We start from the raw sequence: 27,086 nt of genomic DNA on the forward strand, positions 1-27,086 counted from the left end.
AAACTATAAAGTGAACACAATATAAATGTAAACAGTCACTTCTTCCCTGGACGCCGACTCATTTCTCTGGCTGATCAGGCCCAAGACGGTTGTGGGTGGGCTTACAGTCGTGTGTGTACAGGAAGGGACTCAGCACGCAGCCTTGTGGGGCTCCTTGGAGGCCTAGTGGTAGAGTGTCTGCCCTGAGACTAAGAGATCACAGTTCAATATGTCAATTTTGGGCAGAAAGGCTGCAGCTGGCATTTGTACGTGGAACCTTCTTGCTGTGCGGCAGTAATTACAGTTTTAGCCATTTGCTTAAACACGATTGACAGATGCTAAAACCAAAGGAACCCAATTTGAAGTTGTTGTGGCTCTGCCTTAAACAAAGTGTAACCATACCTTAGACAAAAGTGCTGCTTTGCACTTTGGTTGCAATTCTGCAAAACACTAGCTCCTTTCTACAACACACTTGCTCCTGCTCACAACACACTATTTCATACATAAGACACTTTGTTCAAAAAGTAAATCTCGCAGTACCATTGGGAAAACACAGCTATTCAAAATACAAAACACAGTCTGTCATTGAAAACAATTAGACACACACCTGAAAACAATTACTAACAAAACTGAACACCAATCAGTCAGCTACAAAAAGGCCTTAGCTAAGCCATTTTGGAGAACTTGCCAGCATGGGGGGGGGGGGGGGGGAGCTAGAGGCAGAGCAAGAGGAGGACGTGGACGAAGAGGCCGTGCAAGGACCATAATTTCTGATGACATTAGGGCAACTGTGGTGGACCATGTCATAAACCATGGTCTGACCATGAGGGAAGCTGGACAGAGTCCACCCCGGTCTTAGCCGTTTCACGGTCGCATCCATCATAAGGACATTTAGACAGGAAAACAGGTATGTCTTCAATTCCTCTACTACAGTAATGTAGCTTGAGTATTTACAGTACTGTCTCATCACACATGTATATGTAACGTACATGTACTGTTACACCAGTTCTGTACTGAAGGGTGGCTCCTTGTGTTGTGACACATATAATCATGTCTTGAGATGTTTTACAGTACTATAATACAAGTACAGTAAATACAGTAAAATACAGTTTGTATAGTACTGAAAATAGAACAAAACGATTCCAAATACTGGTTGCATTGTTTTCTACAGAATGATCAGAAGACCTACTGGCGGTGGACGTCAACGCCTATTTACTGAACAACAAGAACTTGCATTAGTGGACATGGTCAGGGCAAATAATGCGATCCGTCTCCACCAGCTACAGAGTCAAATAATTGCAGACAGACAGAGTTTTGGCAATGTAATTACAGTATGCATTACCACCATTGGACGCATCTTGACAAAGCACCATATTACAATGAAACAACTGTACAGGGTTCCATTTCAAAGGAACAATGCCAGAGTGAAGGAACTTCGACGTGAATACGTACAGGTAAGCGTTTCAGTCCTCTACATTTACAATACAAAAGAGGAGCAGTCAAATAGCTGAGTCTGTACCATTGGATCAGTACCACATTGACACTGTATATTCAGAAAGCTAAACCGGCCCCTGTGTGATGAGGTGGTTCAATTCTGTATCAGTGTAGTTGTGTACTTTGAGTAATGCCATCCATACAGTACTGTACAGTACAGTAATATGTACTTTTTCTTGCAGAGAATGCTCGCCATGGATGGAGCTGCTCAGCCTCATGAGTGTATTTACATCGATGAGGCTGGATTCATTCTGACAAAAAACAGACGACGGGGGCGTAATCTTATTGGCCGAAGGGCAATTGTGCACGTCCCTGGGCAACGTGGAGGAAATATTGCATTGTGTGCTGCCATTAGCCTTCAAGGGCTACTGCACCGTCATGCCAAATTGGGGCCCTACAATTCACAGGAAATACTCACATTTCTTGATGGTCTACATGACATCGTCATACAGAATAGACCAGAGCAGCCCAGGTTTGTTGTTGTGTGGGATAATGTTAGTTTCCACCGGGCTGCTCTGGTCCAAGACTGGTTTACTCATCATGAAGGATTTGAAGTGGTGTACTTGCCCCCTTACTCCCCATTTTTGAATCCTATAGAGGAGTTCTTTTCAGCATGGAGAAGGCGCGTATATGACCGCCAACCCCACGCCCGAATGCCACTTTCACAAGCAATGGAACAGGCCTGCGGAGATATTGAAATCAGGTCAATTCAGGGATGGATTAGACACATAAGGGGATTTTTTCCCCGATGTTTAGCCGGAGAAGATATTGCTTGCGATGTGGACGAGGTCCTGTGGCCCGACCCCGACAGACGGCAGGATCCATACATGTAACTTCTTTTGTGTGAAGTTCAGTTTGTTTTATTTTTGCTTTACAGTAACTGAATTTCCTGTCATATGAATTTCACTACTGTAATGTAATTGCAGATTGATTTCAGTATTTTATTTTTGGAATTATGAGAAACATCTGCAATTGTAACTGAATAAATACAGTACAAGTGAAAGACTGCAGTGTTTTATTTAAAGTAGACTAGTGTGTTGCCGCGGATATGAGAGTGTATTGACATGTGGAAGTGGGCATCATTTAGTCACCAAAGTGAGGTTTTGACAAAGGATTGTTCAGTTTTGATGGCAAAGTTTGTATCTGGCATAGATGTGAATGGTTTATTTCCCAGTGTTCTTCCGTACTTCCTTGTGTGTGGAGTTTTGGCACCATGAGCCAAGTTTTGCAAAGTGTGTTCAAGCAATGGACTAAAACTGTAATAGATGGATGTTTTACTGACGTGTTTCTCAATGCCAAGGAACCTCGCCTTGATACCTTGGCCCTGCCCCGGTTGCCTAGGAGATACATCATCAGGAACCACCAGGGCGTGTTCCAATGTTCGGGTTCTACCGAGGCATGTGTTCTCGATTTGTTAGCCATTTAGCTAGCTGAGCAAGGACACACGGGAGGTGTCTTGTAGCCTAGCCTTGGTTAAAAATTGCCCAGAGTACAGCACAGTATTTTCAAATGGGTGGCGGCTCAGGAGCCGGCACCCATTTGGGGGCAAAAGTTTAAATGTAAAATCAACTAATTGTTGATCGGGCTGATATTTAAAATGCTTTTTTTTTTAAATATCCAAAGCAGTTAGCTATGGTTGGTCAGATGCTAGGAGTTGTTGCAGCTTCGGTGGCTACCGGGTAGTAACTCGCTTCATATTTAGTTTAACAAATATATACTCAATTTAAAAAGTAAAAGTCTCGTCAGATATTTATATTGAAACTTATGCATATAAAATAAAACATTATCTTTCGCGTCACGTGACTGCCGTGGAAGCCGCAGTCATGTGATGCAAGTCTCTTTCATTTAACCAGTTTCTCTGACCAAGGAAGAGCAGTGTCCTCGTAAGCAAGGCACCTAGTCTCACAGCAGGTTGAACCATGCTGTTGTAGCAATTAAATAACTACATTAAATTATGACCAATAAGATGTGATGATTCCATATAAATATGAAATATCAATCTGATTGATCTTTGATTGTTTAATCGGAAGGTTCTAGGGTTCTTTGCTTCTTCAGGGACCATAAACACACTTCGTATTAATTCAGGCAGAGTCAGTATGTAGTTTATAAAATTTATTTAATGCTTTTTCCTAAACTAATAATTTATACATGACAAGATATGAATGAGATGTGACGTGGTGGATGTGAGGTGTTGTGAGGGAAGCTAGATGTTGTAGCAACCGTTCTTTGTATCTGAGAGAAACTGTGAAATCTGGGTGTAAAATAATTTGTTGTTTGTTATGAACTAGAGAGTTGTTTATTTAAAACAGCATCAATCTGTCGTGCCAAGTCTACGCACCCTTGGTGTGGAGGTTCTCGTTCGATCCGGTGGGTCGATGGTCACTGCTGGTGGAGTGAACCTCTGATATCAGGAACCCGTAGCCAGAGGCGGTTTTACCATTAGGCATAGGTAGGCGGCTGCCTGGGGCCCCCTTGTGTTGGGGGGCCCCCTAGCCCTGACCGCCAGCACCCCTCTGTTAATGCCACAATATTCTTATTACCAACCTGTGGCCGCAGACGGGATTGGACATGTGCACTTCTCATTAACATAATTCCTGAACCGTTCAAGATATCATTAAAATTCCAAAAGTGCTGAAAATATTAAAAATGGGGCTTTCTGTGCATATACAATACATTACGGTAGCCGCCGGGATTCCCTGTCTTGAGCGCACCGAATCACAACAAAGATTCAGAGACGTGCTGAGTTTGTCATCCAAAATGCTCCGTTTTATAACTTTTGAATGGCTGATCAGATCCAGGAAATTCCAACGGTTCCTAAAAGTACAACAAAGCAGCTTTCCAATGATCTATAGCATGAAGCAATCAGAGTTAGGGAAAATATCGCTACGAGGGGAAATCCTGCTGTACAGCCTGATTGAAACGGAGCGCAGCGCCGCGGTGAAAGCGGATAATGGAACGGGGAAGCTAATTAGCATAAAAAGCCAGCATGAAATTATGGAAATGCCTCAAAGAAAATCAACACGATCCATTAGGTGTCCCAGAAGGCTTATATCTGAAGACAGTGACCACGAAGAAGGACAGATCTCCAGTGAACCACGGTATGAACGTTTGTTCAGTCTTTATTTTTTATTTTGAACAACCCTCAACTATTTGCTAATTGTAAGATTCAGCATCATTCCAGTATTATTTATCTTTTTACAATAAATAATTATTTTTGCTAAAACAAATGTTTTTGGTATAGCAGCACGGTGTGCCAGAGAAGCACCCCATGGCGGTGTGAGGTGTGCAGGACTCTGCCTGCAGCTGGAGAGAAGCTGCTTCAAGGTCTACCACATCAAATAAAAATGTCTGAAAGTTTACAAAAATAAAGTCTTGAAAACTGCTACAAGACACCAAGGTTCAAACTTTTTTAAGAATAGATGCATTTCAGTTCAAAGTTTAAATTGTTTGCCCAGTAATTTTGAAGTTCCTGTTCAGTAATAACTGTAAAAAATTCAAATCCGTTTTTTGCTTTTTTCACTTTTAAGCTGATTTTTTAAAGGCTTTAATAGAAATACAGTCTAAATAGAAGAAGAAGAAGAAGAAGAAGAAGAAGAAGAAGAAGAAGAAAATATCATTTCTATAGCGCCTCTCAAGATAAAAATCACGAGGCGCTTCACAAAAACAAAAATATAAATATAAAAAAGCATTCAGAAAATGTTTAAAAATATATTTAAAATGAGCAAAAATAGGCAATTGGGATTTAAAAGAAAAAATGTTAAGAAAGAGAGAGAGTGAATAGGAAAGAGGGAAATCAGTGAGGAAGGTGGAATAGGTGGGGAGAGCAGACTAAAGAGAGAGAGGTGAAGAAGGTCATACAAAAGCCAGCTTGAACAAGTGAGTCTTCAGCTGCTTTTTAAAGGAGACCACTGAGTCTACTGATCTCAGGCTCAGGGGGAGAGAGTTCCAGAGTCTGGGGGCCACAGCAGCAGATGATCTGTCACCTTTGGTCTTTAGCCTGGTGCTGCACAACCAGTAGGCTTTGATCACTGGACCTCAGGGACCTGCTGGGGGTGTAGGAACTGAGAAGATCACCAATGTAAGATGGTGCTTTTCCATGTAAGGCCCTATAGACCAGAACCAGGATCTTGAAATGAACCCTGAAGTTGACTGGCAGCCAGTGAAGCTGGAGGAGAAGTGGCTTCACGTTTCTTTTCGTGAAATGTTATAGTGGTTTGGAAATACAAACCATACACTGAAAGCTGAGGTTGTTCTGAAAAAAGGAGAAGAGTTACACACACTTTGCACTTTTTATTACAACTTTACAGCCATAAGATTAAAAAAAAACCAGGCGGCCCTGTTATAATTATGGTCATAAGAGGGTTATTAAGACAGCGATGCCCAAACAGGAAGTGATTGGTAGTCATTCCACTCCAATCCAGTTGGTGGCGGTAATGCACCAAAGTGTTGTTTGCCAAGTGCCATAAGACCACAAATAAGAATAAGAAGAGAGGCAGGAGCATTCGTAACAAACTCAAAGCGATAGTCAAAACATTAAGCATGACATGAAGTTATCCTAGTGGCTCCAATAAGAGAAAGAAGCAGCATGCTTCATAAAAGCTTTTATCTTCACTTCTGAAAGTGACGTTGTTTTTCGATGTAAACATCAAAAGGAAGCCGAAAGAAAAGACAATGGAAAATGTTTAAAGGGAGGAAAACAGACCAAAATGGAAAATAGAAAAAAAATAACTAAGGCTAAAGCACAGGAGCGCTGACAGAAAAAAGAAAGCAGAGCAAATATTGAAAGCACTCAAAGGGAGGGAAATACAGGAAAAAAAGAGGAGGACTAATAAACAGGGAAAATAACTCATGTCAGAAGAGGGGAGAGTTTCGCAAATCCAGTTAAAGGTAAGATTGTCGAAAATTTAGTGTAAGGGGCCCCACGTCTGTGTTCGCCTTGGGCCCCCAAATTGCTAAATCCGCCCCTGCCCGTAGCCAGTTCTGATAGTCTGAGATCCCTGGAGGTGCAGGCCAAAAGCTGGAATGCTAAGGTTGATGTTTGCTCGGCTCTTAAGCTTGGTTTATGCTTGACGCATTCACTTTCCGCGCGGTGATGCGGCTCGCGGATGGAACGCGCTTCACAACTCGCAGCGTTTATGGTTCATGCGGCTCGTCTCTGCGGTGAGCCAATATTCTCCCAAACTGTAGGGGGCAGTATGGAGCTCTACGGCATGCATCCAACACTACACCATAGTAGAAGTAGAAATTACTGTTTACAACATGACATTCCAGCATTTTTAACAGCGTCCTCGTCTTTTCCGACAGTGCGAGCTATTTCTCTCCAAGAATTATTAACAACATGTTGATCACGGTGATCTTTGAGAGCCGAATCATGCAAATGTCTGTATTTACGAACCTCTGCCATACTAGTTCTTGCCAGTCCGCCATGGTTTTCCGTGTCCGTCCGTCCGCGTGGTTAGAAATTTTTCGAGGTGCGCATTGCGGAAATTCTGGGCCGTGCGGAGGCGCGGTGGAGGGGCGTGGTTGTTAAAATGACGCAACTTTTCTGCGCGGAGCCGTGCGGACCTCGCGGACGCGTCAAGCATAAACCAACCTTTAGAAGAGCCGGTTGTCTGGTATCAGCTGCAGCGTTGCAGAGAGGCTTTGACAGGAGGTCAGAGAAGATGGTTTCATAAATTGGCCTGTTCAAGGGTCAGCGAGAAACTGATTTAATCAGGAAGTAATTCTCGTTTTATTAAACTACTTTGTTATGATTTCTGGCCAAGCTTGGCTAACCAGAATTTGACACGTTTCTGAGTATTTACCAGCATCCCTCAGAAAGCCACGCCCTCCTCAGATATGAAGATGTTTTTAACCTTAATGAGTACCTTATTGTAATGTGTATGAGTGTAAACAATGATTAACTTGTTAAATCAAACACATAGTGATTTGTGACATAAATGGATCATTGTAAGAACAATATTCATTTCAAATTCATTGATTTAAACACAGATTATTCAAACGTTTCATTTAAACATCTTGTTCTTTCGTCACATGTGATTATTTAACTTATAACCATAACATCGTGGAGTCTTCACTTATTCAGAGTGAAGAACGTTGACGTCTGGCGTTCACAGTGAGTGCAAGAACCTTGGGTGAGAATGTTTGTTTGATTGTTTTGTCTTCATACGTAAACAAGCACCGCAGAACCTTCTGGGTATGGAAGGCCAAATAGAAAGTGGATTTATTTCTGTAAATGAAAGGTCACTATGTTGGTCAATGTAGATGGTGAACAATGGACCCTTTCGGACGTTACACTGTTGTATGTTGGCATGAACAAAACATCTCGTCTGTCACGAGCTTCTCTCCTTTCCCTTTAGTTTTACTTAAGGGTTGTTCAAATGTCTGTGAAATAAATGTCTTTAGATTCAGATTCAGACATATAAAGTATTTGATTTATGTTTGGGAGTTTTATATTTACAAAATTATCTGTGAAAATGTCATTAAGTGCTCCAGTGGCGCAATTGGTTAGCGCACAGTACTTATAAGGCAGTATAATGTGAAGCAATGCTGAGGTTGTGAGTTCGAGCCTCACCTGGAGCAAACATTTATGTGCTAATTTTACACCAATTTTTCTCATTCCTGGTGAGCACTGTTGAAGCAGCGGTGCAACTGAAACGCACCAGAAGCACTCAGCGCATGCGTCAACATTGGTGCCCAATTACTTTTTGTATCAACACACATCGTTTCTTCAGATTTTCACACTTTTCTCCACTCACAATTACAAGGATTGTAACAAAAGCATGTTTGCAGTGTTTATGTCTAATGAAGTGGATCCAAAAACACTGTTTTACTTCCTTTCTTTCATCTTTCTCCTCCAACCCCATAAGCTCTCACATGTCCTCCTACAGCAAGCCCGAAGGACAACAGACAGCAATAACATTTGTATTTGTTGTTTTTGCAAATAAAAGTTAACAAAAAAACAAAACATCAATAACTGGGCAACAGTCTCTGGGTCTTCCGGGTTGGTCCGACGTGTTATCAGGTCAAATCCACTGGGTCAAACAGTGGGAGAACACGCCTTGTGAGCTTTGCAAGTCGTACCATTTGAGATGAAGCTGAGTGTGACGAGTGAAAAAAACAGTGTACGCCCGGCTTTGTGTTTGTGAAGAAGTACAACAGAAGGAATTATCCTAATATTTAAATAGATGCACTACACTTAATGTTTAGAGTCTTTACATTTATAAACCGACCTGTAGAAGGTCTCACAAAGCGCCAGTGGTGCAATTGCTTAGCGCGTGGTGCTTATAAAGCAGTGTCTTATGAAGCTATGCCAAGGTTGTGAGCTCAAGCCTCACCTGGAGCAGATATTTATGTGCTGATTTCCCTTCAGGGGGTTGAGTGAAATGTTTAATCAACTAAGGCCCTGTCCACACGTAGCCGGGGATCTGCCAAAACGTAGATATTTTTCTACGTTTTGGCCTGTCATCCACATGAAAACGGAGTTTTTTCACACGAAAACGGATCTTTTTAAAAACTCCGGCCAAAGTGAAGATCTGCGTTTTCTCCGTTTTGGGTGTCTGCGTGTGGACGGACAAAACCGGAGTTTTAAGGTCCGCAACGTCACTTTCCGCGACAAAAAATGCTGACATCACGTGTGCGACCTGTGTTTACACTAGCCGACAGCATGGATGCCCTCAGAGCTGCGCTCGCTTTATCAGTTGTCCAAGCGCTTTTTGCTTGTTTGTTTTTGCAAGCGGGATTACTGCTCCTTGCGGAAGACCACAGACGAAGGACGAGGTTAAGAACGGGGGAAGTACTGCCGCCTACAGGTCTGGCATGTCCTTAACAGCGTATTGATCCGGGTACGTGTGGGCAGAGTTTTTTTTTAAACGCGGTGGTGTGGATGCAAGTTTTTGGAGGGGCGGATATTCGTTTTTAAAATACCCCGGCTACGTGTGGACTAGGCCTAAGCCAACAAGTGTGTTTTTGTGAGTGTGAAGTCCAAAATCCCAAACATGGGGAAACGTTAACGCTGCAGCTGGTATTCCAACCGGGAATCTTCTTATTGTGAGGCAGTAATCAAAACATGAATGTTGAGTTGGATCCACAGAATGCTGAACCATGTTGTTGCACTTTATTATTAATAAAAGCTTGGCTCAGCTAATCCACCACGAGCTTCTCTCATCTCTCTTGAGTCTATCTTAGGGGTTGTAAACATGTCTGTGGGCAGTTCAGAACTAAACATCTTAACATTCAATTATAAACAAACTTAAAGAGCAAGTCACCCCCTACCAGAGTCTTACTCCACTCCCACTTCCTGTTTGAAAAACGTAACAACTGCTGTTGCCTAGCAGACCGAGAGGGCAGAGCCGCTAACAAATACACACACACAGGCTCACAACGACATTGTGACATCATATGGTACCAGCTAACGTTCTAGGGTACCTCTTACCCAATAGCGATTGTAGATTTAAATTCAAATGCAGTGCAGAGTTTTTACCTGACAACGGCACAACCCTGACAGTTTTAGACAGAACATTTAAATTTTAACTAAAATGCACTAAAGTGCAAATCTATTGACTACACGTTTCTGCAGCACGATTAGACACACATTTATATAGTTTATCAGAAAAAAAGTAGATTTGGGGGTGACTTGCTCTTTAATGTTTAGGTTCTTTGCATTTAGAAACTGTGGGACTCACATTAAGAGCTCCAGTGGTGTGATTGCTTTGCACGTGGTCCTTCAATGATGGTGCAGACCTGAGTTTGTGAGTTCAAACCTCACCTTGAACACATGTGAATGTTCTAATTTCAGTCATTTGATTGAAGTTTTAATTCAATTAGCCTAACGCGTGTCTTTGGTGAGTGGGAGAACATGCTAGCTGCAGAAAGGCTGCAGATGCCATTCAAATCTGCAGCCTTGTTGCTGTGAAGCAACCAATAGCAACACTCCACAGCTCCTTAGCTTTACTTTTTCATCCTAAAAATAAATAAAAACAAAGTGTAACTGTAGAGAGCTGCTTCATCTCTCCACTGGACAAGTTTCATCCAACCACCTGTCCCATCCGGCCCGCCTTTACAGAACCATTCCATGTTTACATTTAATGAACAGAAATCTCATTTTAATCATTATTCTCTCCTTTTCATTTGGCTCAGATATTAAAGAAAAAGACTAAATGCTGCAGGTGTCTTGAAGCAATTAGGTGATAAATAGGAGCAACCAGGGAGGAAGGAGGTTTGGGCAGCACCATTTTTCAATTATCCATGATGTAATCAACACTTTTCATTAAAAAAGCTGATTGGAATTTAAAACAACCCGCTGGTCTGCACACTGCAGCATTTGAGACGTTAAAACCATAATTAATAATAACCGTATTTGAAACCTCGGAGCTCAACAGACCGAAAGCTTTGAGGCGGAAGGAAGAAATCGCTCTGAAATATTGAAGCAAAGTTATCCAGACAGAAATAAACAAGACAAAACAGGACAGAGATGATTTAATCAAAGTGCAGAATGGGTAAAAATTGGGTCATTTATTATAATGGATGATGAAAAGAGTGGCTGGAAAATGTGATGTTTGAAATGAAGCTGATTAAATAATTATAAAGGGAGGAGGAGAGGGTGGGTAAGGAGCTGGAAACACCAGATTAAAGAGAACAAATTACTGTAATGAGTTTGTGTTTAGCTCTGAGTTTCCTCAAGAGAATTCAATAAAAAGGGAAACTGTTAAAGTAAACACATTTTTCTCCTCATACAAGGTGTTTTATTTTTATCAGTAGGAGGATTTGGAATTCAGGGATGAAGATTTTGTCCTCGGTGGGAATAAATCCGGTTCCAGTTGGTGTCAGATGTTAGAGAATATTAAAGCTGCAATAGAAAATCTGCAAAACCAGCTAACCTTTAAACACAAATGCGTCACAGAACTCCGACCCCTCCCATTGGTTTTCATTACTGGGCCACGCCCCCCTGATGCTGAAACCAGAGGAAACGAGATAACACTAAACACCAGTCACTTTTGTTGTCCGTGACGTCAAATGCTGTTTTTCTTTTTGGGACTCTGGGGCCTAGTCCACACGTAGCCGGGTTTTAAAAAAAACGAATATCCGCCCCTCCAAAAACTTGCATCCACACCACCGCGTTTTAAAAACAAACTCTGCCCACACGTACCCGGATAAATACGTTGTTAAGGACATGCCAGACCTGTAGGCGGCAGTACTTCCCCCGTTCTTAACCTCATCCTTCGTCTGTGGTCTACAGCAAGGAGCAGTAATTCCGCTTGCAAATACAAACAAGCAAAAAGCGCTTGGACAATTGATAAAGCGAGCGCAGCTCTGAGGGCATCCATGCTGTCGGCTAGTGTAAACACAGGTCGCACACGTGATGTCAGCATTTTTTTGTCGCGGAAAGTGACGTTGCGGACCTTAAAACTCGGGTTTTGTCCGTCCACACGCAGACACCCAAAACGGAGAAAACGCAGATCTTCACTTTGGCCCGAGTTTTTAAAAAGATCCGTTTTCGTGTGGATGACAGGCCAAAACGTAGAAAAATACCTACGTTTTGGCAGATCCCCGGCTACGTGTGGACAGGGCCTGGTAGTTTGTCCTGAAGTTGAAGCAGTAGCAGCCGGCTGTTTCTCCTTCTTTGAGAACTTCTCCCACCAGTGGTGTTCTGCTGCTGATTCCGCAAATGTGTGATGAGTGGAGGACCCAGGGAAGTGTGGCGGTTCGGCGAGACCGACAGCCGGATGAGCCAGTGGTTGGTTTTGCCCCAAAACACGTTATTGGTGGAGGTATTGAAAAATTTGTGAGAAAACGGCTTCATCTTTTTCAGTTTTAATCTCCACAATATATTTAGAGCTAAACTGCTTCAGAACGCTGCTAATGAGAGGCATGAAAAAAGTGTTTTAAGCTAATTCGTTTTCCAAATTGGTCATAGCAGCTTTAAAGGTGTGGTTGACTGAAAACCCATTTTTAAATTATTGTTTCTGATTCTAATGGAGTTTTTCATGCAGGCTGAACATGAAAATAGTCTCCTACACCTATCTCCTGCATTAGCTTCTGATAGAATCGATGCTGAAATGGTAGGATTTCCTAATCCACACAGATCTATGTCACACTGTGAATTTGCATTCATGGCCCCACCCACCTTGGCTTGTACCCGCCCACAGGAAGGCTTTTAAAATCTTTTCGCAGTGAGGAGAGAGCCAAGTGTGTCTTGGTGATAATGACTTTGCAACATAACTGAAAGTGAGGTGTGTGCATATCGTTAATATTAATGAGTCATCCTGCTGTTTTCAGCCCACCTCTGCAGAAGCAAACTTCTGCATCTCAGAACAGGAGCATCATAGCTTGTTTTAATGACTCATGAAGCTTTGATTTACATAGAGGACAGTGCAAATGTGTTGAATACACGAGTAAACACCACCTTTATCAGGGTTAGGCTCGTGCTGGCAGGAAGGCGAGGAACCAAATAAGTGATCTGATAACAAAATAAAACAAGAAGAGATTTTTAAATCGGATCAAACTTTAAAAAAACGACCAAGAGAATGTAGCACCCCCTTACCCAGTCTAGTAACTGCACTAGAATCTAAAACAGGTGGGGTGTCTTCTTGGGTTCGTTGATTTCTGGTAGAAACCTAGCAGGTTCACCTAAGGTAAAGTAATCTTTTCCTTTTGCTCTCAAACCATTACATTAGCATTATCACTTAACCCAGAATAAGCCCAGACAACTTTCTAATGAAAAAAAAATCTTTAATAAAGAACTCACTTAGAATGAAGGAACTGTTCAGTTAACCTGAAAGCAATTAAATTACCAAAATTGTAAATGTCTTTGAATCAAATAACCAAATCAGTTTGTTTTTTCAGTGAACATATCTAACATGGGTCATTAACCAACCTCCATACATTTCTCAAAAGATATAAATAAAAAACAATACCAAGTTCAATCTAAATCCACCCGTGGGCCCACACTCACTCACACCCACACACACACACACAGCAAGTTCGGTACCGTAGCTTTTTTTTTTCCGTTGCAGGCCTGTGCGGTGATTTTGTGTCATGCGAAACCTTTCCTTCAGATGCCCTGACAGATTCGCAGAGCAGGCATCCTCAACACAGACACGAAACCCGATGTCCTCAGCGATTCGACGGGTGTCTGTGTCCTCCGTCCGAAAACCTGAATCCAGACGTCCTCAGCGAACTTCCCCACACCACTCCTCCGACTCTCCTTGCGTCTCCGGCTCCAACCAGCTCCCGATCAGTCCCGTCTCTGTCCCTTATTATCCCAGGTAGAAGCTTTATGGCTCGTTAAAGCAGCCAGCACCGTAGAAATTATTTAACGGCTCCTCAACTGCAACGTCCCTACTCCTCCAAACCGGCCAGGTTTTTTACCGTTCTTCAGTCTTTAGGTCCGATGTAGTTTCTGTTACTGAACTCAAAAGCAGTTCACAGCTGCGGCTCTGAAGTTTCGGTGGTCTCTCCGTGCTTCTTCCACTGCTGTCTTCCGCTCTTCTCTTCCCGCTTCTCCGTCCCAACGTCTCAACCCCTAGTGTTCATAGCTTGCTATTGCTCCTACACAGCTTTCATTTGTTTAAAATTCAGTCCAACATCCTTAGACTAAACAATCAACAAAACAATAATACACACATAAATGGAAACAAACATTTCTCATCTGAGGCCTGTTCTCAACTGAAAAATACTCAATGTAAACTGCATAACTTTAGTGGCAACGTTACAGTTAACATTATACATGCACCTCACTGTTCATGTGGATACAAAGTAATGTCAAACCTGGTTTACTACATTGAAGGGTTTTAAGTAAACTGTGTAACCCAGGGGGCTACAAGAACAAAAGATAAGATAAGTTTATCCAGAGCGTTCGTATCAGAGAGATGTCTCTTTCTCTGACTTTATCGTAATCTTTTAAGAAAAGCTACAACAAAACACTTTACCTGTGCTTTGGTGTGTTTGTTTCTGCCCGTAAACACGTTTCCTCCTGGTCTGATGGTCCTAGTGCTGCTAGATTTTGTGACAGAAACAAGACAGAGGTCCCACTTTGTGCGAGACAGTCCCGCATTTTCATCACTTTTCACGTGTCCCGCAAATTGAGACTCATGTCCCGCATTATGTACAGTTTCCCGTTTCGAGTTTCAATCTTATAAAATAAACTGTGGAGAAATCTGCCTGTTGGTGCCAATCAAACGGAGGCGGGGCTTTAACGCATATCCGGAGCTCGTGTGGAGCGCACCCGAGCCACCAAAACAAGCGTGAGCGATCACGGAGGAGAAAACGCTGTAAACACGTGAATTACACGTGTTCAGAGATACTCGACAGAGTCTCTGTTGTTTCTGAGTCATGTTTCATGTCTCGGCGCGGAGTCTGATATGAAGAGGTCAAAAGCAGCTTATCCAGTAATTAGACAGGTCCATGATAAACACAATGGAGGCTCTAACACAGACAAGGTGCTGCGGTTTCAGATACCTGCGTACACGCTGAGCCCTTAAGGCACAGTGAAGACATAATGAGAATAAATGGAAGCTTTCATCACTTATTCTCAGACATTTGAGGCAAAAAGTAACTCTAACAAACTCTATTATTAGATTAGATCTGAATTTTATTAGAGATTAGAATCTGATGTTTATTCTCTCACCTAAAGAGATTTGTTGTCATGTTTGTCATTTGTTTTGTTTCTGAATTATGAAAAAAATAGCAAAAGAGTGTGGATATTTTTTCAATGAGATGCTGATTTTAGTGAAAAGTTAATTAAAATAAACATAGATAGATCTAAAAAATATTACTGGTACCTTTACTGTCATTCTGTTGTGGAAAACATTGAATGAAAACTCTGAAAAGCTGCTTAAACCTGCATGTTTTTATTATTGTGGGTCTATGTGTGTTATTAAAAGGATCAGAGCCACTACAGAGTCATGTTGTGGTAACGTGAGAGGAAGTGTGAAATAGTAAAGCCTTTGCTGTTTGCGTCTTCAGGTTGACTTCAAATAAAATAAATACAAGAAATATATGATGCTAATAAGTATAATCATTGTATGTATATGTAGCAGTGATGTTAGGGCTAAATGGCAGAACATACGTTTAGTTTGTTTTTTTCTCATTAGGACTTCACGTTGTCCCACATTGAGTGTCTCTGTCCCACGTTTGGCAAGTTGGGATCTGGTCACCCTAAAGTTTAAAGTCATGTCTGAAGTCACCGATGAGAAGGCAGCCGGCATGAGAAGCAGCCGCCCATCAGCTGATAACTGCAAATATACTACATTTGTCTCCTCTTCCTGCAAAAGAAAACCGTCCAAAATGGCCTTTTAACTTCCCGGCTCGGTAAAAGAGCGATGGGAGTCGTGTTAAAGGGTTCGGTGCAGCTCTGTGTGATTCTGTTGCTAAGTGGCCTCGGCGTGAAGTGGAATGGAAGTGAAGTGCTGAATTACCAGCATGCTCTCTTCACCTGGTCATGTCATTTCCATAACTCACGCCTCTATTTAGGATTACATCATCACCATTATGTAAACTCACTGCTGCAGTGTTTCGGTGTCGTCGGCTGATATTTGAGACTGAGCAGAAGTTCTGCAGCTTTTCTGCAGCACGCTGTTTTCAGACGCGTTTTAGTGCGTTTTTTTAATTGAGCCACTTATGCAGTGTTCCTTCCTTACATTTCCATGTTGGTCAGGTGTTTTCACGTATTCGGGGTAGGCGTGAACACTGAAGCTTGAGCTGAGTTGTAATTGTTTCCGTTTGGAAACGGCACAGAGGACGTGTGTTGCTGCAGAGGTTATTTTAGAGCAACCCTAAGGTGTAAACACTCTCCTCATTCATCAGACAATCCTGGTAAAGGTCAGAATCTGCACTCTGCTGGTCGGGGAGGAAATGGATTTATTTGTCAGAGAATAGCCCAAACCCATTTCCTCTGAAGACTAAATAGCACCGTTACAGACCCCACCTGGCCCATCCAGGTGTACTGCAGCTTCATATGAGCAAGCCCGTAAAGCTCACTCACTGATTGATATTCCACCTTCTACATGGTCTGCTCCGGGCGGAAACATATCCTGGTGGGAACCTCAGACCTCCAGCTCCAGAGAGGACGTGTAGTCCCTTCAGCAAGAGCAAACCTCAACAGGAAGAGAAACTTGGAGGCGGGCTAATCCGATGGTTGAACCGCCTCATTTGACTCTTTTCTGTGAGGAGGAGCAGTGGCTCACAGTAATCAGTGGGTTGTAGGATTGATCCCAGCCTTTGGCAGAGAACGCTTCTGTTGTGTCTTCGGGCAAGACACTTAATCCACGCTGGCGCCTGTGCTCGGCAGCCTTGCCTCAGTCAGCGCAGCCCAGGGCAGCTGTGAGCCTAACCCTAGCCCTAGCTCAGTGGTTCCCAAACTTATTTAGCCGCGCACCCCCTTCTATGTCCCGACGCATCCCCCCCCCCGCCCCCACATTGGGGCATGGCTCGCTCTCTCTCTCTCTCTCTCTCTCTCTCTCTCTCTCTATATATATATATATATATATATATATATATATCAGATGTCAAGCTAAACAGACAGGGTTAAAAAAATTCCCCATCACTTTCATTTTTTAAATAGTAATTAATAAACATTCGATACCATTACAATTTCCTTTGATTTCATTTTAAATAAATATTTAGAGTGCCCAGGTAGAACATACACAATGCAATTTAATGGTTTTCCTAAAGTAGGAACGTTTAACCTGTGGCCAGAGCGCTCTCCTTCCTTCTGCTCTGCGTAAACCTGAGCTGATCACCTACTTGTGCGTAATCAAATGTTTATAGGGGACAAGATATAGCCATGATGTTCACTTTTGCCTCAGACCGACTTATTGCTGTTTTATGGTGTGGCTGAATCTGCGATCCGCTGCCATGCGGACCGGAATAACAAATGCTGCAGTAACAGGAGTTGTGGTCAGGTTCATGAGGAGTCACTGGCTGGAGCGGACCCGACTCATCCCAGAAGCTAATATCTTAATTTGACCTTGAATGAAAAATAACCTCTTAAAAGTTTTTATCGCGGTGGAGGCAGCGTTCATTTCTGCCTTCAGTCTGACGGCGCGCCGGAGTTAAAGCAGCATGTGCGCTTATTGAATCTGTGTGTGTGTGTGCACGCGCATGCGCGCGCGGCACAGCCGCTCAAGTCACCGCGTCTCGCGCTATTTAAACCAATGTTGTAAAATGACTTCTGCCCAGCCCAGATGTGCTCACTTGTGCACCCGTGAGCCGTGGTTCCGCTGGAACGCGTCTGACCTCTGACAGAAGCACTCTGAACTTCAGATCTTCAGCGCGCTGTCAATAGCCTGAATGGGAATCATTTCTTGTTATTTTGTTTTTTCACCTCGCGCACCCCCTAGCGGCAGCTCGCGCACCCCTGGGGGTGCGCGCACCACACTTTGGGAATCCCTGCCCTAGCTTATCACCACCAGGGTGTGTATGACTGATTGTGTTGTAAAGTGCCTTGGGGGGCTCTAGGACTCTATAAAGTCCCATTCATCATAATCACACACTGGTTTGACTCATCCCCTGGGGGAGCAGTGAGCTGCAGAGACGGCAGCGCTCGGGAACCATTCTGTGGTTCACCCCCCCCCCCAATCAAACCCCTTAACGCTGGGTGTCAAGTTGGGAGGCATTGGGTCCCGTTGGTATGACCCATCGACATATATACTGGACAATTTATTTCCATAGGCTCCAATAACACGGTTTTGAGGGGAAATGGGAGGTGGCCACCACCACCATTTTGACCGTGTCACAGGTTCTGTCAAGCCCAGACAATTCCACAAAGGGAAGAGAGGTGGAGCTGAGGGTGGGGCTGTAAGGCTGGGATCACATGATGACACCCGGTCGACCTAGCTACAAGCTAACCTGAAGCTAACCCAAAGCTAACGCGGAGCTGAGAGCTAAGCTAACGGAGGTAGCAACCTAGCTACAACCGGAGTTAACTGTGCACAACACCAGAGCTTCTGAGTCAGAGATACGCCGGGCTGACCGCTGGGTAAAACCGGGTGGAACACAGAGGTCTCCCGAGACCTCCACAAGCCGGCAGCCGCGCAACAGACAAGCACCGCTGCGATCAGAGATGCGCAGAGCTGCCGCTGGGGAGAACTGGGTGGAAAACATCGGTTTCCATCCCAGAGCTCCACCAGCCGGCAGGCCGCGCAGCAGACAGAAGCCGCGATCAGACAGAGATGTGCCAAGCTGCGGGGAGGGGAGAAAAACGGGTGGAAAACATCGGTCTCCCGAGAGCTCCACAAGCCGATAGTGGGAACCCAGCTCCACCAACATGTTATATTTCAACCCATTTTCTAAAGTGCAGCGTTATGTTAAATGCACTGGGTTTTACCCTATTACATTTAAATTTCATGGTTAAACAGTACATGTTAAAATCTAAGCTCAGCTCGGCAGTGACCTAAAATACATAAATATAATTTTACTTACCGAAAAAAATGAAGTGGAGACTTCTTGGACGCTCTATTAGTGCAATTAATGCCACAGCAAGTCATTTTGTCCAACAATTGCACAAAAAATATCCAAAAAAGAACGCACAAACGGTACAACTAATGGTCTAAGTTGAGAGACTGAAAATGGCGGAACAGTTTTCAGGCGAGGTCGAGGCTCAGGCTGAGGCCTTTCCACGGAGCTAGCTCTGTGGTCACGTGGGTCTGATGCTCATTAATTACACAGAATTTTAGGCTTTTAATACACTTAAACAGAAGAGTGAGAAAAAATTCACCCCCCTCAGAGTTGTCATGACTGTAAACTAGATCATTTAAACCAAAAACATGTTTTGGTACCAGGCTGTAAACATGTTTATTTCTGCTGTGAAATTGGTATTTTTAACATGGGAGTCAATGAGGATTTGCTCGCTTCTGACACCAGCCCCTAGTGGATGAGGGTGGAACTGCAAATTTGTCACTTTCGCGTTGGCCTCAATTTCTGTCCCGCATTGTGGGGGCTTGGTATGACCCGACAGTGGATTTGAACCCACAATCCCCTGGCCACAGAACGGAAACTCACACATACTAGACCACTGAACTGGTAATTTCCCATCTGGTTCTTTGGGTCTAAATCTTGAGTCTTGAGGAGGACCAGAGGTTTGTCCTTTGGCTCACTTCCTTCTTCAGCGATCCGCTGGTCCGTCCCTCGCTCCGTCCCACCATCACTCGGGACATTAACACTCCTCTGGTGGAGGTAAAAGCCCCCTCCCAAACCGGAGGAGGCATTTGGTTTTGCAGCATTTATTGTTCGATAAAGTAATCAGTCTAAAGGTAGCTGCTCGGGAAAAGAACATGCTTAAAGATGACCCCCTCCATTAAGCAGCTGGGGAACACATTCATTGGGTGTAAATAGAAGTAAATGAGACATCACTCTAATAGACACACCTAGTGTCTCTCACCTTTCATCAATATCAAAGCGATTATAAATCCAAACAGCGAGGACCATCGATTGTCGGCTCCCATCCCGCCAACGCCGTTGATCACACGGCGCTCAATACGAGGCGGCGCTGAGCTGATGTAACACTCGTGATGCTGGAGGTCAGCGGAGAATCATCCCGGCGTCTCTGTTGTTTGTCTTGTCTGCAGATGTTGTTTGAGCGACGGCAGATGTTGCGACCTCCGAGGATCTCCAGCTCCCTCAAAAGTGTCACATCAAAGCTCGGCTTCCTAATGAGAGACTCAAAAACTCGTCCAGATGTGCAGCGCTGCCGAAACAGGAAGCAGTGGTTAAAAACATACAAGAAAAAGGGAAAAATGAGACGAATCTCGTTCATTCATTACTCCTAATCACTTCTCACACTGTCGTTATAAATCACAACGGAGCGTTTTAATGTTTTATAAACTCATCAATTATGCGAGGGCATTATCTTGGCCTTTTCAGGCATGCAGAATCAATACTTCTGCCAGAGCCTCAGATGCATTACTTGCATGCAAGGAGACACTTGGGGAAGAGCCAGGGGAGGAAGATGAAAGCGAGAGGGATCGCTGACATCCACCCCAGACAGTTGTGCATGAATATCAAAGAACAGCTGTGAACAGAAGCAGGTTCTCATCATTTTTTACTCATTATCTTCAAGCACTGGAACACATTGCAATTAAATGGTTTTACACCCTCTAAAGTTTGTCATCATCCCCCTTTCAACGCCAGCATACCGTCATGTGACAATACTGATTTATGCAAAGAAATTCTAGTCATTGTCAGCGAAGATGGGAACAAAAATCCTCCTCATTTGAATATTTATCCTGCTGCTAGTAAAACGGACGTGTGGTTTTAGGCAGAAAGGTGAAGACACGAAAGCGCTACATCTCTTTAATGCTGCATCTACTTTTGAAGAAAAAATAAATAAAAAGAAAGAACTCGGCGCCGGAGAAGTCTCTCCCATCAGCACCTGTGCCACAGCCTCATCCTCCTTGTCCTTTGATCTAGCAGGGTATCGCCGTGGCAACGCGTGGAGAAACAAATGGGGCTCCTCCAGACTCAGACGTTAGGGTCAACACTAATCTTGGTTGGATGTGATTAACAGCCTGAACTGGAGCCAAATTCACTTCAAATGCAGCAACACAAGGCTTGTTAGTCGGGCCGCCGACGAGGACAGAAACGTGTTTTATTAGGAGAGGCGCGATGGATGTGGCAGCTTTAGTGAGAAAAAAACCCTAAAATCATACGTGCCGAAGGGGAAATGTTTGCATGTCCTTCTGAATCATCTGTCTGTCAACACAGATGAGGAAACGGGCAGCAAACGACTCAAGCCTCAGCCAGCGAAGGCAACAATAATGCTGCTTTATTACCGGCCGTGAACAAGACTCCACACCTCTTGGTTACTGTTGCTATGCTTAGTTACTTTGGCTATTATCATGCCAAATCATGATGCTGATGAATATTTATTGGAGCAAAAAGATTCACTCAGGTTGTGAACGATGTAAAAACAAGAGAGGGGTGTGAGCGACGACGAGGCGACGAGTGCGTCTTTGATCCTCCTTTCGTCTAAAACAGTTCGAGTCGTTTTTGTGAACAAAAACTCGATTTCCCAGAGCGATTATCCAATGTTTCCTCCCACTAACGGCCATGTCGCTGTTCTGCACCACTCCTTTTATCTGTGGAGATGTCCATGTTGTTAAGGGTAGACATCTCATGTTATTCCTATAGAAGTTGTTCCTGGCATTCATCTGAGTACAAAAGATTGACTTTGTCAAAAATCCCAATTTATTAACTACATTTTACCCATTAAAGGCTGAAATATGAAACACAATTTATGTTATTATCATAATATTTGAACTCATTCACTGCCAGCCGTTTCCTGATCAGAAAAGCGTTTTTCAGCATTTTTACTGTTTTTTTAAGAGTTACAGAAAGTTGCGCACTAGCATGACGTCGACGCCAAAACAACCAAAACAACCAAAACAACCAAAACAAAGCAGAGACTCACCTCTTGAGGTTGGCTTATGCTTGACGCGTCCGCGAGGTTTGCACGGCTCCACGCGGCGAAATTGCGTCATTTTAACAACCACGCCCCTCCACCGTGCCTCCGCACGGCCCAAAATTTCCGTACCGCGCACCTAGGGAAATTTTCTAACCACGCAGACGGTCAGACACGGAAAAACATGGCGGACCAGCAAGAACTAGTATGGCAGAGTTCGTAAATACAGACATTTGTATGATTCAGCTCTCAGAGATCACCGTGATCAACATGTTGTTAATAATTCTTGGAGAGAAATAGCTTGCACTGTCGGAAAAGACGAGGACGCTGTTAAAAATGCTGGAATGCCATGTTGTAAACAGTAATTTTTACTTCTACTATGGTGTAGTGTTGGATGCATGCCGTAGAGCTCCATGCTGCCCCCTACAGTTTGGGAGAATATTGGCTCACCGCAGAGACGAGCCGCATGAACAATAAACGCTGCGAGTTGTGAAGCGCGTTCCATCCGCGAGCCGCATCACCGCGCGGAAAGTAAATGCGTCAAGCATAAACCAAGCTTTACATCAGGAAGAATCAGCACGTTTTGAGCGTTATCTTCATGGATTTTCTGCTTCCTGATCATGTGACGTGTGACGTATGCAGATGAAGAGGTAGGTCCTTGCTACCGTGGACCCTCCACCAGGGGGCAGTAGGCACGTATAGGGCTGCATGGCAGGTTTCGGATGAAACTACTAACCTAATTTAAAATAATGTCAAAGTGGAATCTGTTGTAGATCCCGTTGTTGTTGTTGCAAATCTGAGCTGCCAAGAAAGTAGTAACAGAGCTGGAGCTGTTGGCGTTTGTAAAACGAAGCCCGTCTCCCGACTCCAGGGTGTGATGTAATGATGACATCATGTGGCCATCATATTTTTGAGAATAGAAAATATGTCACACATTTTTAAATTCCACCTATCCTTAGGGTTTGTGACACCACCTTTGTTTGTCTAAGCTCAGATCATGACAGGAAGTGGCCAGTTTAATCAGTGAGTTATGAAGCCACCTAAAGGTGGACTTGTCTCGGCAGCCATGTTGGACACGTGTGTGTGAATAGACTTCAAAAGCCAAGCAACAAACACTTTAAAACACAGAGAACGGGATACTAACACTTTCATTAGACTTGTGTGTGTGTGTGTGTGTGTGTGTGTGTGTGTGTGTGTGTGTGGGGGGGGGGGGTTCAGCTAATCACGTGACATCATCAATAGCTCGAGCCAGGAGTCCCACCTCGTCGTCTCTTCAGACACTGACCTGAGAGCTGTTTTACAAATACTCCACCTGAGGACGCCTTCAGTAAGGCACCATCTCCAGATGCCCCATCAGCTTGCCCAGCCCATCTAAACACGTCCACCATGATCAAACCGTAACTTTATTCTTGTATGAAGTGAGCTCAGTAAAGTCTGTCATAAAGAGCTCAGATCGTCCCTCTGGAGGGAGTTCAGCTGCCTTTGAGCGTTTAATTGGGACGACAAATATGGCGTCATGGCACTGGTACACATATCTACATCTGCCATGGTTGCATCATTTGCCGTGTGATTCCTCCCTCGACAAAACTAAACATAAAGGGAATGAAGAACGGGCGTTAAGTGTAGTGTTTGGACGACATTATACCTCAGCCTTGAACTAACCACCTGGTTTTCTCCACAGCAGAGCGTCCTTTGGGCTCACTCCTACCTGTAGAAAGCAAACACCAGTATCAGCGTCCCCATGTGCTTGAGCTTGATGTTTATAGCCGTGTGTGTGTGTGTGTGTGTGCATGTGTGTGCGTGTGTGTGTGTGTGTGTGTGTGTGTGTGTGTGTGTGTGTGTGTGCGTGTGTGTGTGTGTGTGTGTGTGTGTGTGTGTGTGTGTGTGTGTGTGCGTGCTTGTGTGTGTGCGCCTCATCTCTAGGCTGGCTTTGATGGATGCAGGTAAACTCTTGACACACAATTAACTTTCCAGAAGCTGCAGAGAAACTTAGATGTGCCAAAATCCTGCACATGACCAAAAATCCGTAACAGGACTTTGTCTCGATGACCAGCTTGTTGACACACGCCTGTATGCTCCGTACCATCAACATGTTTCGAGAGGTTGTCTCACTGATGATGGTCGGTTATCCAGGTGTAGTTAGTAGGAACCGGTTGATACCACTTCTGTCAGTTAGCTTTTCTGCTTTGGTTTTTGTTCATTTTTGCAGAAACGATGCAGCCTGTTGCTTTTCTATACTTCATCATCACCGTTACCATCTTTAGTTATGAAGCACCGTCGCTGATGCCCAAGGTGCTTCACACCAACATAAATACAATCCTAAGACAACAAACATCACAAACACAAAAATAAAAGAGTAAAACAGCTAAATGTCATAAAAACAATGAGAAAGAATTAGTCATTTAAACTCGATTTCACCGGGAGGGTGTGCAAAAGAACAAGTCCTGTGCAGCAAAAACATTTTGCTCATTACTGACCTGGCGTTGATCAGACCGAACCAGACCTAAGGTGAAGTGGTCGGTTCAGGGCCACCAGCGCCCAAGCCGAGGGCATCGCTCACATGCTCCTCACATGGCGGAGATTGTGTGGGTTTCCTCGCTGTCGGCCAGCCACCAATCCCACCAGTGGTACGAGGCAAGATGGAGCTGGATCCAATCATTGCGACGGTGCCACAAGACGATGGCCGAGATCAGACAGCCCAGCAAGGTCACCCGGGACCGAGGGGCTTGGCTCGCAGCCTCAGATGCCTTCCTCATACGTCATCAGCAAAGTCACACTGCACACAATCACAAAATCAGTAAAAGTGTACAGAGATGGCACCATCTTGAAAGTGTGCTTGAGGTTTAATTTTCTCCCGATCTACAAAACCCTAGAGAGGAACAGGGCTAGACCTTTATGTCCCTGATCTAAAGAAAACGGTGTCGCCGTGGTTCCTCGGCCGCGGTTGCATCCCGCATGATGAGTCCAGTCCCGGTAGATTAGCACACGTCTAACCATCAGCCTCCGTTATTGGTCCTGTCAGAACCCAATCACAGCATCCTTCTTTGTTTTTTGTTAAACGACTCGAAGGTCAGGTTGTATTAAACAGAAGATGATGTTAGAAGCTGGCTTAGCCGAAAGTCTCAGTTGCATTCTGGCTTTTTTTGTTTTACTGTTTTTTACAGTTTTTATCTGTCTTTCGTTGGCTTCTGCTTCTATTTTCAAATCACAATATGCTTTCCAGTCAGAAATAAATGGCTTCTCAGTCTTCAGGTCGTTTTTTGATCTTTTTCTCCTTTTTTTTTTTTTACTGTAATTTCTCTCAGGATTAAAGCCAAAGCTTCCTTCCTGCATAAACACATTACGCATCATGATTCAGTTGTCGATCGACAGGCGGATTGGTTCGGCGTCTGCAGTGATGCGGATGCTGAGCCGATCTGTCGTGGTGAAGAGGGAGCTGAGCCAGAATGCCAGGCTCTCGATTTACCGGTCGATCTACGTCCCAATCCTCACCTATGGTCATGAGCTTTGGGTAATGACCGAAAGAACGAGATCGCGGATACAAGCGGCCGAAATGAGTTTCCTCCGTAGGGTGGCCGGGCTCAGCCTTAGAGATAGGGTGAGGAGCTCGGACATTTGGGAGGGACTCGGAGTAGAACCGCTGCTCCTCCTGATCGAAAGGAGCCAGTTGAGGTGGTTTGGGCATCTGGTCAGGATGCTTTAGCCAAGCTATGACTTTCCATTCTTTGTCTTTTGATATAAATAAAAAATGTTTTTCTTATTTAAACAGATGAGTTGATTGAGAACCCATTCTCATAAACAATCTGGCCAAGAGGCAGCAGCCGCAGGCACATAACTAGCTTTACACATACGTAAGTTAAAAACATACGAGATAAAACAATTAAGCCGGGCGGACACTGTGCGACTTTTTCACTCGTAGCACTCAGCTTCAGCTCAAACTGTACGGCTTCCTCGCAGGGCAGATCTCACGAGTCATGTGCTCACACTGTACGACCCAGTTCTCGCATGCGACCTGACTGCTCACACTGTACGTCTGGTAGCAACACGTCGGCCCTAAAAATATGCTAAAAATAGCAGTTTTTACTCAACACGTCAGACTTTTTTGTCTTGTTTTGCCTGTTGTCCTTCGGGAGTGCTGCAGGGGGTCACACAGGGATTTATGGGGGTTGGATGAGGAAAATGAAATAAAGAAAGTAAATCTGTGTTTTGTGATCAGTTTAATTTGACATGAACACGACAAACACGCTTTCTTGACAATCTCTGTGAGTAAAAAACGTGTAGAAATAAAAACGAACAGCGTGTGTTATTAGGGAAATAGCGGGCGAGTGGTGTTGACGCAGGATTGCGCATGCGCTGTGAGCGGTTCTGGTACTTTTTGGGTCGCAGCTGCTCGCAGCGCCGCTTCAACAGTGCGATACCCTCACGAGGGACGAGCGAAATATTAAACATGCCAGAAGTCCGTGCGACCTCACGACTGCTGATCGGCAGCTGGTCACGTGGTGTTAATCGCCTCTCGTAACCCCCCGTACACTACACGACGCTCGGCGCAAAACTCGCCCCGATCTTGTGGATTCTCGCACGGCTGGAAAATCGGCTCAAAAAAGTGAAAAAGTCGCACAGTGTACGCCCGGCTTTAGACATAATGACATAAAGGACTGTTCTCTTATACAATATGTACAATCAAAATCAAAACAGACTTAAAACAGTGTTCAGGCACAGTGATCAGAAGCTATTGATCGTGATGAGCGGTTGAAGGTAGATAATGGAACGTAGATAGTGAACTTTAGTGATTTTTGCTGCTTATTGGAAGCAGCAAACTGGATCGAGGAGCAACCAACTATGTTGTTTATGTGATCAGTATTTCAGTATTTTTGGTCAAATATCTCCATCCACATAAATTTAAGTGTTTATTTGTGTTCAAGCTGATGTTCTTCAGCCAAATGAAATTAGCCACAACTTTCTAATTATCCAACAAAACGGCCTTTGCCACCTCTAGCTCCACCACCAGGTGGCAGTAGACACACACAGGACTGGATAAATCAAATTTCTGATGAAGGTACCAATCCTGATGCTCATCTGGATGATGCTTTAATATGGAAACGAAGAGCTGCCACCCATGCAAAGCAATAATATTTTCATGTTTAAACTAATTAATATCATGTTACACGATATTCTGTCAGAATGCAAAAATAATATTGTTAGAACAATAAAATGA

The 27,086-nt window shown here is 43.9% G+C and overlaps 1 protein-coding gene and 1 non-coding gene across 2 annotated transcripts in view; both read left to right on the top strand.

Annotated features, from left to right (window-relative positions):
• The window catches only part of vwc2 (von Willebrand factor C domain containing 2), a 100,728-nt gene that overhangs the window by 44,629 nt on the left and 29,013 nt on the right, over positions 1 to 27,086 (top strand). The gene's annotated exons all lie outside the window — the stretch shown is intronic.
• On the top strand, positions 7,962 to 8,055 carry trnai-uau (transfer RNA isoleucine (anticodon UAU)). Its single transcript has 2 exons — positions 7,962 to 7,999; positions 8,020 to 8,055. It is a non-coding gene; the product is annotated as a tRNA-Ile (tRNA).

The sequence above is a fragment of the Nothobranchius furzeri genome, chromosome 12 (assembly GCF_043380555.1).
Source record: "Nothobranchius furzeri strain GRZ-AD chromosome 12, NfurGRZ-RIMD1, whole genome shotgun sequence".
Lineage (NCBI taxonomy): Eukaryota > Metazoa > Chordata > Actinopteri > Cyprinodontiformes > Nothobranchiidae > Nothobranchius > Nothobranchius furzeri.